The 13,811-nt window shown below is 39.9% G+C and overlaps 1 long non-coding RNA gene across 1 annotated transcript in view; it reads left to right on the top strand.

The window, feature by feature from the left end:
• The window catches only part of LOC141371011 (uncharacterized), a 23,482-nt gene extending 12,496 nt beyond the window's left edge, over positions 1–10,986 (top strand). The window contains exons 2-3 of the long non-coding RNA XR_012375602.1: positions 7,031–7,175; positions 10,788–10,986. This is a non-coding gene — a long non-coding RNA (uncharacterized lncRNA). The remainder of the gene's footprint in view (positions 1–7,030; positions 7,176–10,787) is intronic.
• The last annotated feature ends 2,825 nt before the right edge of the window (positions 10,987–13,811 follow it).

Below are 13,811 nucleotides of genomic sequence, written 5' to 3'. Positions count from 1 at the left end.
AACATTGTGAAGATGTCAATGCTACCTAGAGCAATCTACACATTCAATGCAATCCCCATCAAAATACCATCCACTTTTTTCAAAGAAATGGAACAAATAATCCTACAATTTGTATGGAACCAGAGGAGACCCCAAATAGCCAGTGGAATACTGAAAAAGAAAAGCAAAGCTGGCGGCATCACAATTCCGGACTTCATGCTCTATTACAAAGCTGTCATCATCAAGACAGTATGGTACTGGCACAAAAACAGACGCATAGATCAATGGAACAGAATCGAGAGCCCAGAAATGGACCCTCAACTCTATGGTCAACTCATCTTTGACAAAGCAGGAAAGAATGTCCAGTGGAAAAAAGACAGTCTCTTCAACAAATGGTGTTGGGAAAATGGGACAGCCACCTGCAGAAGAATGAAACTGGACCATTTCCTTACACCACACACAAAGATAGACTCCAAATGGTTGAAAGACCTAAACGTGAGAGAGGAGTCCATCAAAATCCTAAAGGAGAACACAGGCAGCAACCTCTTCGACCTCAGCCGCAGCAACTTCTTCCTAGAAACATCGCCAAAGGCAAGGGAAGCAAGGGCAAAAATGAACTATTGGGATTTCATCAAGATAAAAAGCTTTTGCACAGCAAAAGAAACAGTCCACAAAACCAAAAGACAACCGACAGAATGGGAGAAGATATTTGCAAATGACATATCAGATAAAGGGCTAGTATCCAAAACCTATAAAGAACTTATCAAACTCAACACCCAAAGAACAAATAATCCAATCAAGAAATGGGCAGAAGACATGAACAGACATTTTTCCAAAGAAGACATCCAAATGGCCAACAGGCACATGAAAAAGTGCTCCACATCGCTCAGCATCAGGGAAATCCAAATCAAAACCTCAATGAGATACCACCTCACCCCAGTCAGAATGGCTAGAATTAACAAGTCAGGAAATGACAGATGTTGGTGGGGATGCAGAGAAAGGGGAACCCTCCTACACTGTTGGTGGGAATGCAAGCTGGTGCAACCACTCTGGAAAACAGCATGGAGGTTCCTCAAACAGTTGAAAATAGAGCTACCATACGATCCAGCAATTGCACTACTGGGTATATACCCCAAAGATACAAATGTAGGGATCCGAAGGGGTACGTGCACCCCAATGTTTATAGCAGCAATGTCCACAATAGCCAAACTGTGGAAAGAGCCAAGATGTCCATCGACAGATGAATGGATAAAGAAGTGGTATACACACACAATGGAATATTATGCTGCCATCAAAAGGAATGAGATCTTGTCATTTGCAACGACATGGATGGAACTGGAGGGTGTTATGCTGAGTGAAATAAGTCAATCAGAGAAAGACATGTATCATATGACCTCGCTGATATGAGGAATTCTTAACCTCCGGAAACAAACTGAGGGTTGCTGGAGTGGTGGGCGGTGGGAGGGATGGGGTGGCTGGGTGATAGACATTGGGGAGGGTATGTGCTATGGTGAGTGCTGTGAATTGTGCAAGACTGTTGAATCACAGATCCGTACTTCTGAAAGAAATAATGCAACATATGTTAAGAAAAAAAAAGAAGAAGATAGCAGGAGGGGAAGAATGAAGGGGAGTAAGTCGGAGGGGGAGACGAACCATGAGAGACGATGGACTCTGAAAAACAAACTGAGGGTTCTAGAGGGGAGGGGGGTGGGGGGATGGGTTAGCCTGGTGATGGGTATTAAAGAGGGCACGTTCTGCATGGAGCACTGGGTGTTATGCACAAACAGTGAATCATGGAACACCACATCAAAAACTAATCATGTAATGTATGGTGATTAACATAACAATAAAAAAATTAAGAAAAAAAAGAAGGCAGCAGAGGGACAAGATTACCAGGAATGTTTTGTTTTGCAAATCAAAATAGTATATATAGCTATTAATTTCTATGAATCTGAGAGCAGGACCTTTTCAAACATTAAAAAATGCTAATGAATCCATTTAGATGGAATTTTACCAAGATCCTAAATACGCAGTTGACCTTGTATTTCCCACAAGATACTGGCTTGATTTCAAGCAACTTCATACCTCAGACAGCTGATTAGAGAAGAAGGTAGGATAATAAGGTAGATCCAGCTTGCTCAATAAGGTCATCCAGATTGGATTCAAATTCCAGCTCTGCCTCTTGCCAGCCATGTGACCCTAGGAAAATTACTTAACCTCTCTGAACCTTTATTCTCCTCTGCAAAATGGGATTAAAGATGCTTACTATTCCAAGGGATTGTGAACTTTAAGTTAAAGAAATAAACATGTCACATGCCTCCTATAATAGTAGGTACTAAATATATGGAAGCCATATTTATGAAAGCAATCCTGTACTTTATTAATGATTATGCAAATTAATGCATTTTATTTTTAAGAATGCTAAAGGTTGACTTAATTTTTACAAGGTAAATATAACTGAAAATGTAATATTGTGGCTTTTCCTGTCTTTTATTTTTTTTGCTTCCTAAGCATGCTGCTGAATAAAACATATAATATGTAACATATGGTATATGCAATAATAACTAAGTACTTGCATTTTGCTTATTAGCATCTCATAGGACTATATTTTAGTGCATTAGAGGTCAATATGGCAATGGATGATTTAGAAGATATGGATCATTTCTATTTTTGCATCTTGTGTACTTCCCTAATATGGGTGTAAGTTGCCACTTTGGGGGAAGTGTATCCCTGAGTTGTGGATCAATGCCATAAATGTCTCCCTCTTTTGAGGAGTCAGGTAGACTCTGCTTTGAGACCATGGGAAGGGCACCTCATCATTTTTTGAATCCTATGAGTACTATGGATTACACTTTATTTAATATATACAGCATGTAAATAAGTTTTAGAGGCATAAAAGCTTCAAAACTAAACGAAAAGGAAAATTTAATAACTGGCCGATTTTTAGATTGTGCACTAAATAATCTGCTTTTCAACCTAAGAAAGGGGTGGAGGAAGGCAGAGTTTAATAGACATATATAACAAATTAAAATCCAGTATCTAGGGGGTGTAAATCACATTCTGTGAACCAAACAATGTGGTTTTCATCAGATCTCCTCCAGCCGCTCTGCCTGGGAGCCCCAGCATAATTCAACCAACTGTAAACCAGGAAGATCCTGCCGACAAAGGCAGAAGACAGCCCAGGGCCCACAGCTCTTCGCCAAATTCTGCCCAGCCACGCTATGTATATAATAACATGTCTGTCAAACGGTGTGTTTAGAACTATCCTTCTAGGGCTGGGGTTAAAAGAAGAGAATGTAAAAATAAATAAGACATTTGTACAACCGTGCCGATCTTGGGGTTGAAGAAATGGAACTGGTACCAAATATACGGAGCAGAGGTTCAACTGGGGGTGATATCAACTGCTAGGGGATCCCTGGCAATGTCTGGAGATGCCTGTGGTTGTCCCAATGGGGCAGGTGCTGTTGGCTTCTAGTGGAACCAGGCCAGGCATGTTGCCAAACATCCTGCAACACACACAGCTTGCCTGCCCCAGTAAGGAATGAACCAGCCCCCAATGTCGATGGTGCCGAGATTGAGAAATCTTGTGGAGAGGTTGCGACTCGAACTGCTGGGTAAGTTTGAGACTTTACTCACGGGACTTCTTCATCTGAAGTCCTTGGGATTATCCACACGTATTTCTGTCAAAAGGCCCCAAGCTCCACTGTCACCGTGAAGGTTCTTTTCTAGCATTGTGTTCCTCAGAAATGACACGAATGCATCGTGTCTTCATCTGCTCTGGCTTCTTTCTTTGGGTGTGGGGAGAGGCCGGTGGCACAGATCTCTGAGCAACTGGTTCTGATTTGGTCAACAAAAGCATGTCAGTGGGAGGAAATCCCGGGTCCTTTCCCTCATGTGGATAAGAACTTCCATCCTTGCAAATCCGGCCTGTGAAATGGCCATGGTTAAACACAGCACGAGCCACAGCACCCCCTTCTTCCCTACAAGCGTCTCTCTCCTCTGGAAGTTTGAGGAGCAGAGGTGGGGAAGCAGGGAAGATTTTCATTGCCTCTGTCTGTGTTTCACCCGGGGTTGTGGTTAAACAGAAGACTTCAGTCTCCAGGGCTGTCAATCCATCCCTTTTAAATAGCATCAAATTTGTTTTAAAAAATTCATGCTGTGGGTTTTGAGGTCATCATTGTAGCTCCAGAAAAGTTTGTTAAAGATTGCATTAGATAGATGCTTTTTAATGGACAGTCTCGGCTTGGGCATCTTTACTTCACAATCGTCTGTTTGGGGAAGAAAAAAACAATATGCGAGCTAGAGGTTTTTCAGCAAATCTCACTAAACTATTGCTGGCTTTGTCCAAATGTCTCTGAAAATTTTATGGGAGGAAGAATTTTGTCCTTATTATGCTCGACGGAATAATTTGTTAAACTATGTTTTAAATCAGCATTTCCTCAAATTGAAGAACAACTAATGCTAAAGTATATCATGGATTTATTGTACATGCAATTTGCATAAAAGTTAAAAAAAAAAGTCAGTACTCCAGTGGTATCAGGGTGCCGCCGCCTAGAAAGATTGCATGAAACCGATGTCGAAGATGAATATTGTTGGTGTTCAGACCTTCTGTTATCTAATTACAAAAAAGCATAGCATAACCACCCGATTGAGTGGGCTCATAATCAAATCATAACCATTTGGAATAAAATGGAAGCTTAATGTGGAACTGCTGATACAGCGATTTTAATTAAAGCTCTTTTGTATTTTGAAAGTGAAGTTCTAAATTGCAGTCTTCAGTGATTTCCAGACTGTTCTCTGGATGCAAGTGGTAGGTGTGGGTGCTGGCGGGACTCAGGATCCCAGGGACTGCTGAGTGGTTGGGTACCCAGGCCAGCCATGCTCACCAGCCCTTCACCCCAGGCTTCATCCCCAACAGCTGTGGGTCACCTGTTCTACTGATTGGATTTCTACAGTTTTTTGTATGAAGACTGGACTCTATGGCTAAAAAGGGTTGGGAAACTGTTGGAGTAGTTGTTAAAGGTTCCCAGGTGAAAGAGCTGCTTTTAAAATGTATATAAGATAATGCAAATGATTCACATTTAAGAGCAAAAGAAAAGATTTCGAGCTCCTAGATGAAAGGAGAAAGGCAGTGTGCACTGTCCTATTTTACCTGGCGGCCTGCTGAATTTCATTAGCTGTTAATTGGAACCCACACACAGTTTGTAATTCCCTCTCTATCCTTCCGTCCTTCCATCTTCCCGCCTCCTCCCCTCCCCCTCCCCCCCCCCACCCCCCCCCCCTTCCCGCCTTTCCCCTTCCTTTCCCTTCCCTCCAGTACATATTTACCGAGTAGCAAATTTTAAAAAGAGAAACAAATACAAAGACAAGATAATTTCAAACAATGATAAAGGCTAGGGAGGAATTTCACAGAAGGATCTGGCAGTGCCTGGGTAGAAGACAGTAGAGACCATTTTGGACAGTTACTTTATTTGGAACAAAAAAGTTTGGAGCAAGCTACTGAGAGCGTGCCCCATAATATGAGAGGCTCTTCTCCATTCCACTCTTCACTCTGAGATATAATTTTGGAATAAAAAAGGGTCTTATGTGTAGTTGGTTATGTTATATGTTGTTATACTTTCTTATACAGCAGACCGGGCATTGACTGGTATCTGGCGTAAAGTCTAAGAATCATACTCAAATAAAATGTGCTAAGTAGTTACATTTCGAGAGATTAACTTCCATTTGGGTGAAAGTTGAAGGCCTGTACTAACAGAGGGCTTCCCGAGGAAATGAATGTGATTTGTTGTGGACTGTATCTTTTCGAGGGCAGTATTTCACCTGCAAGATGAAGAAGGAGTCATCTCTACAGAGATATGTAAGGTTATAGATATTTTGGCCGGAGTAACCACTGCAAAGGCTGGTGACAAAGAGCTCACTATGTTAGGGGGACAATATCGACATTCGTGATGGCTCTGGGATCTCAGACCCAGATGAGTCGGAGGCCCTTCCCCAACTGGATCCTGTTCACTCTACTCTGTACTGAGCTTCTCTGAAGTGTCCGTGTGGCGTCCTGACTCGTCCTGCAGGGCAGGTTGATGGACTTGATACCTCGTTGCTATGAAAGCATGAAGCATGAGAGGCCCCTGCAAAATAAAAGCACAGCATAACAGCACTTTAGCAAATAGCTGCATGGAAACCTCTGGCTGATTCACGTCTGCTATTTCTGGTGATGGTAGGTCAAATTCAATGGCAAGTTGAGTTCAAAATTGACAAGGCATTTTAGCCACATTTTAGAATCATTGCCTTAATATTTCTTAAGTTAAAATTAAAAAATTACCCCAAATTAACCACGGTTAATGCATTGAATATATCTTTCCAGACATTTTCTTTCTTTTATTTTTATTTTTTGGTATATAATAGGTGAATATAAAATCAATCTGTTAAAAATCGGTTTTAATTATATATGCATGTGTGTATATAGTCTTTTTGGAAGACTATGTTCCTTATCAGTACTTATCTGATTTTAAAAATTTATTTATTTATTTATTTAAGATTTTCTTTATTTATTTGGCAGAGAGAGAGCGAGAGCGAGAGCGAGAGAGAGAAAGAGCTCAAGGAGGGGGAGTGGCAGGCAGAGGGAGAGGGAGAAGCAGTTTCCCCGCTGAGCAGAGAGTCCGACCTGGGGTTAGATTTCAGGACCCTGGGTTCATGACCTGAGCTGAAGGCAGACGCTTAACTAACTGAGCCACTCAGGCGCCCCTACCTGATACTTTTTATTTTTATTTTTTTAAGATTTTATTTATTTATTTGAGAGAGAGAGCACATGAGAAGGGGAAGGATCAGAGGGAGAAGCAGACTCCCCGCTGAGCAGGGAGCCCTATGCGGGACTCGATCCAGGGACTCCAGGATCACGACCTGAGCCGAAGGCAGTTGCCTAACCAACTGAGCCACCCAGGCGCCCCCTACCTGATACTTTTTAAAGCGAATATTTCATTCTTTGGAAATACCATGGTTTATTAACGGGGCGTTGGAATCCTGACTTTGCTGTTTATCAGCTCTCTGCCCTTAGGCAATTTACTGACTTGGGTTAAGAGAAGAACACTCTAGGCAGAAGGAATCTATGTGTGGAGTACAAAGGTGGGAAAGAACTTGGCCCACAGAAGGCATAGAACGAAGGCTACTGCGTTGGGACTTAGCGCGTGAGGATGTGGAAGGTAAGACCGCGAGACAGAAGCAACGATAGAGGGCCATGCAGGGCCTCGTGCTCCTTGGAAAAATCAAGAAGCTTTGTGACAGGACAAAATTTGAGTGTTCAAAATTTATATGAAGAATGACCTAAGAGGGGGCAGGAGTAGGAGAATAATTTTTTTTTTTAAACCTGGGTTGAGTGTTTTTCATTTATTTGTTCTTTAGGGAAAACCCCTCTAGAACCAAGACTTCAGTGTTAATGTTACAAATACTCGCTTTCTTGCTTTGGTACCTGTGAAGTACTTAGATACTGCAAATACTTGCTTTTTATTGTAAAACCTGTGAAGGCTTTGCTGAGTCCTGCATGACTTGTCGGAAGAGATCACCAAAACTTAAAGACACGTGGACATATAGACACCCACTGAAGTGACTTCTCTAAAGAAAGAAATGAATGGGCTATTTATTTATTTATTTATTTATTATGTTATGTTAATCACCATACATTACATATCGGTTTTTGATGTAGTGTTCCATGATTCATTGTTTGTGCATAACACCCAGTGCTCCACGCAGAACGTGCCCTCTTTAATACCCATCACCAGGCTAACCCATCCCCCCACCCCCCACCACTCCAGCAACCCTCAGTTTGTTTCCTGAGATTAAGAATTCCTCATATCAGTGAGGTCATATGATACTAGTCTTTCTCTGATTGACTTATTTCGCTCAGCATGGAGGGTATTATGAATGGGCTCTTTAAAAGGTAGTTGGAACACCTAGACCTTCTTTGCATAAGATCGCTTTCACATTTTTTAAAACCTCTTTATTTAGAACGAGTTCGGTTTAAAATATTACAAAAATAGCACACAGATATCCCAGGGTACACCTTTACCCAGATTCTCCAAATGCTAACATCTTACATAAACATAGTCTAATATTCTAAACCAAAAATTTAAATTGATTCAGTACTAAACTACAGGTCTTATTTGAAATTCCAAACTGTCCTACTAATGCCCCTTTTCTGGTTCAAGATATAATCCAAGATCTCACGCTGCATTTAGTTGTTCTGTCTCCTAGATTCTTCTGATCTGGGGCAGTTTTTGCATCTTTCTTTGTCTTTCATTTTTTTAAGAGTACCAGATGGTTATTTTGTAGACTGCCCTTCAATTTGGGTTTGTCTGGAGTTCTCTTGGTTAGACCAGTGTTGTGCAGCACTAGAGAGGATTCCACAGGAGTGGGGCTGTGTCTGTCTCCGTGCATCACTTCCGGGGGTACATGATGCCAACATACCTTACCAGCAGAGAGGTTCCCTTCGATCACTCAGCTAAAGTGGTGTCTGCCAGGTTTCTCCACCATAATGTCACTGTTTTTCCATTTATGGTTAATAAACATCTCATAGGGAGGTACCCTGAAACTATATAAATATTCTGTCTTAGTTTCCTACTCCTGCTATAACAAATGACCACAAGTGTAGTGACTTCAAATAACATGAATTTATACAATCCTGTATTTTAGGTCAGAGTCTGAAATGGGTGTCAGTGGGCTAAAATCAGGATGTTGGTAGGCCAGTGTTTCTTTCTGGAAGCTCTAGGGGAGAATGTGTTTCTCTTGCCCTTTCTAGTTTCTAGACGCTGCTCACATCCCTTGGCTTGTGGCCCCTTTCCATTTTCAAAGTCAGCAATGGCCAGTCAAGTCTTTCTCACACTTATCACTCTGACACTGACTGTTCTGCCTCCCTCATTCCACTTTTAGGGAGCCTTGTGATTACACTGGCCTCTACCATGTAATCCAGGATAATCTCCCTATTTCAAGGTCAGCTGCTTATCGACTTAATTCCATCTGCAGTTTAAGTGATCCCTTGCTAAATAACACACTGTATTCACAGGTTCTAGGGATTAGGACATAGATATCTTTGGGACCATTTTTCTGTTTTCCACAATTCTACTCTTCATCAAAATTTCAGCTTATGCATCTATTTTGTATCATTACGGGCTCATAAGGTTTTCTATTTTATTCTACAGATCTCTGTTTGTTAATATTATTATTTTGATGCTCAAATTATTTGAGATTGGGCACATGGGAGTCCCTTAAGGATGGCTCCTGTGTCCTCTTGACACATTCCCATCATTATTTTGGCACCATGAGATGTTCCGGGATCATCTTTTACTTTACCTGCCACAGCTCTGGAATCAGCCATTTCTCCTAGCGTTCCTGGTTTCTTTTATTAGAGAATGGCATTTAGAGACCAAGATTGGGCACTCAGTGTGCTCACAGCTACTGAGTCATCTTTGTCTCTTGGTCCTTTCACTGGGCAGGGTTAGGAGATATATGCGTAGTCCTTTTTGCTTCATAGCCCTTAAAAAATTGTAAATAGATTTACTTATTTTTTTTTTTATTGTTATTTCATCCATTTAGCTCTGAATTTTATGAAGCAGGTGATTTGTCTCTATATGGTAAAATGGCTTCTTAGGTATATGTTACTGAAGTTAATCTCTAAGGTGAAAGTTGCTTATAGTAAAACCTAAATTGCTTCCAGCGACACCTGGAATTCCTGAAATCTCCCATAGATTTCAGTCCTTTATCAACCCTAAATAAGTCCAGCACAGTCAATTTTACCTCCCACACTGAAAACAATTGCTGTTTCATTATTTGAACCACAGATATGCATCTTTATTCAATGAAATAGAGGATTGTTCATACCAAGAGAAAAATAGAGATCCTTTCTCTCCAAATATATAGCAGATTCCTATCTTTCGTCTCACACCTCTGGGGGCATATGCTCATTTGGTAGCATATTGGTGGAATATTCTGTACTATTTAAATTGTCCTCAACTTACACTCTGTCTTTTGTTCTGAGCACCTACAGATGAATTTAAGGACATTAAAAGCACTCAAGAAGCTATTTTAGTATGTATCCGAGGTCCCAGGCCTGGTTCTTTTCTACAGAGTAGACACTAAGGAAATATGTGCTTGATGAGTAAATTAAAGTGTGAGTGTTTTGTGTCCTTTGGAAACTTGGAGCCTTGTCTGTTCTTTCCTTAATGACAAATTTTACTTCTTTCCTTGTATTACCTCTCTTCATTTTATTTGAGCTCTGTTTTCTTTTTCTAAATAAAAATGGCATCAATATTGGGGCCTGAAGAGAGTGAATAATTCACATATATGTCTACATTTGGTATGCTATTTCAAAGGGGATATCATAGGCTTGGGGGCCTCACTGGAGCTTTGAAAAGGAGTGAACTTAACTGCTATTAAAACACCAAAGCTCTAAGACGACTGTTTTGGAAGACATGATCCAAGCTCTATTTGAGAACCAAAGCTTATTTACTGCCAAACTTACAACTTGGTTCCTTCCAAAACTGTCCCTTTCATTGATATGGTGGAGGAACTTTCTGCAGACAACTTTCTTATTTGCCCAATTCTGGAAATACCAATTCAGTGAATACTTCCCCTGGGCTGATGACATTGAGAGATCAGACCTCAGGAAAGTTCCACATGCTACATGCAGTGTAGCCTGGGCATGATTTCTCTTCTAAAGGAATATTACAATTCTAGGCAGACTATCCTATTATGTTGACTAGGTTTTATTTTCTCCATTTTTCACCTAGTTCACATGACAGTTTTCTGTTCTGCTACAACAGGAAGACAAGCAGATGGCAAGCTAGAAATGGGAAAAAACAAGGAAGATGGCTTCTGGGCAGGAGCTGAAGAGAGCTAGGAGAGCTACTCAAATATTGTCTTAATCAATTCTGTTTTGCTACTGATTAGAGGTTCAGAACTCCTTTAGTAGGACTGCCTCATCACTGAACATCTCTCTGCCAACACCGTGTGGAAAAGCAAATTGAGATGTATCACCCATGAAATGCTATTATTCTTATTTTAGTTTGGCTGATTCTGCCCCTACCCCTGTCCCTATCTTATTGTTTGCCAGTTGAAAACAAACAAAAAATTAGGTGTTAAAGTCCTGTTTTATTTCACTCTCTTGCTCTGTACTCGATCAGCATGAACTGCTCTCAGAAGACAGTAGACTGTAGGGGTTGACAGCATAGGTTTGGTCTCAGACAGGTTTAGGACCACTTCACAATCGGTTCATGATTGTCTCTAAACATTCACATGAGATACTTAGCTGTTTAAATTCCACTTTCCTTATTCATACAATAGGTGTAATAAAACAGTGAAGTCACAGCTTACCCGAGTTCAGATTTTAAATTAACTCATAAGCCATAAATTGGATGTAGTTTATGTTGTTGTTTGAGAACTCTTATCACCTATTAAATAGACTACTCTTGGTTTTATGTATACAATTATGCAGTCTAGGTGTTTGTAAATGTATAACAATGTATACAATAAAGTACACTATAAAATAGACAACACACATGCAAAATATAATTTTCTGGTATATTAGAAATGCCATCAGATTGCTATTTATATTTCTTGCTTTTTTGCCCCATTCACATATGATGAAACTCCAGTTTATCTATCTCATGGAGTTGTGAGGAATAAAAGGAATTACGTATGATTGGCAAATTACTAATCCTGTATAAATGATAGAGGAGATGATACTAAAGATGAAGAAGATGATGATGATGAAGATGAAGAAGAAGAAGAAGATGATGATTTGAAGATTTTAACCATAATCAGATTCCTCGGACTAATGTTTATTATTGAAGGGTTTTCCACATGGACAAAGAGGGGGAGAATTTCAAGCATAAGACATCCTTTCCATCAGTCGACAGAATTAATATGTGTAAAAAACTGCAACTCCAAATGTAGTATCATTCTACTTGATGGCTCCTAAGCCCAATGCGTGCTCATCTGAACCACGTGACTTAGATAGGATTACACCTTCCCCGTATAGACCAAAGTACTTCGGTTTCTTGTGATGTGAAAGATCAGGTAGAACAACATTATTTTGTGGTTATAAGACATCAAACCACAGTGAACTTTAGTTCCCTAAATGAATCTTTAAATATTTAATATCATGTTAAAAAATGTACAAATGTAAGTGCAGAAAGCAGGTTGGAAACTGGGAGGAGAGAACATCAGAGATGAAGGAGGAACAATGGGCTCTTTGTAGAATCTTGCACTAGGTCTCCCTTTGCTAGAAAGCAAATCACGTGGTTGCTTATTTGGGCCATATCTTCAGATAACAAACATTATTCTGCAAAAAAAATATGAATTGTTATAGTCAGATGAGTTTTTTTTTAAAGAGTTCATCTAGCCTTTTGAAATTCCCTATTTAAATATAACTTTTTATTATGGAAATTATAAAACACATATTAAGTAAGGAGAAAAGTGTAATGATCCCCTTTGTACCTCATCAACCAGCTTCAACAATTACTGACATTTTGCCACTTTTATTTCTTTTTTTATTTTATTTTTTTTTTATTTTATTTTTTAAATATTTTTTTTAAGATTTTATTTATTTATTCATGAGAGACAGAGGGAGAGAGAGAGAGAGAAGCAGAGGAAGAAGCAGGCTCCCAAGGAGCAGGGAGCCCGATGCGGGACTTGATCCCAGGACCCTGGGATCGTGACCTGAGCCGAAGGCAGATGCCTAACCATCTGAGCCACCCAGGCACCCCCCTTGCCACTTTTATTTCAACTTTGCCTCACTAATCCTCATCCCCATCTGCCTTTTTTTCTGGTGTATTTTAAAGCAAATCCCAGGCATATATATATTCATTGTAAATTATTTAATATATATATATCTTTATAGAGGAGGACTTTAAAAAATGTAACCACGAATTAGGAATACCACAAAAAATCAATTATGAGACCCTTTTAAATAGTACAGGCATTTAAAACAATCAGAAAATCTTGCCTTTGGTAAGTAATGGTTTTGATGAATTGTTGCACTGGAAATTCATATTAAGGACCCCATTCCACTCTGAGTTTGGCAATGCAAGTTCTGGAGTTGTATTAACCAGTGGTATAGATCAGGACCGCAAGATGTTTCTTTAAAGGACCAGATAATATATATTTTCAGTTTTGCTGTGCATCTGATCTCTGTTTTGACTAATCAACTTTGCCATTGTAAGTAAAAGCAGCCACAGATAATATGTAAATGAATGGGCATGACTGTGTTCCAATAAAACTTTATAACAAAAGGCAGGGGCTTGGATTTGACCCTTGGGCCGTAGGTTGCTGACCCTGGCTATAGAAAAAACGATCCAATTCCTATCCAAAGAGGGTCTGCAAACCCTGGGGTCTACAGTACCTTGGAGACTAGAGTGTGTTGTAGTTGAAGAGCAGGCATTAGAAACCAGAACCAGACTTATCTTCAGCGTTTTGAAGATCTTGAATAAGTAACTTTTTGATTCATGGTTTCTCATTTATTAGATGAAAATAGATGCACTGTTCTTAAAGAGACTGTGGCAGGACTGAATGGGATCATGAATGTGGGAGCGCTTACTGAGCCGTAGATGCTGCTCAAATACAAGGAATGATTATCCATTTTATGTTGCAATTCTGGATGGTTCTCTGTCAATGATTCTTAATTACCTTGTTATCCCCCACCTTCCATTTTTCTGGATGCCAGAGACATACCAACGAAAAGCAAACTTACATTCACTGAGGACTTTTACATATATTCCAGGGACAGTTGTAAAGGGGTTCACGTGTGTCATCTTGTTTAGTTAATCAGGTGTTATTATCTCAATTTT

Source organism: Callorhinus ursinus, unplaced genomic scaffold (genome assembly GCF_003265705.2).
Source record: "Callorhinus ursinus isolate GAN/ISIS: 27379988/994484 unplaced genomic scaffold, GSC_fseal_2.0 scaffold53, whole genome shotgun sequence".
Lineage (NCBI taxonomy): Eukaryota > Metazoa > Chordata > Mammalia > Carnivora > Otariidae > Callorhinus > Callorhinus ursinus.
Note: the sequence above shows the minus strand (reverse complement) of the source record. Positions and strands in the feature narration are given on the sequence as shown.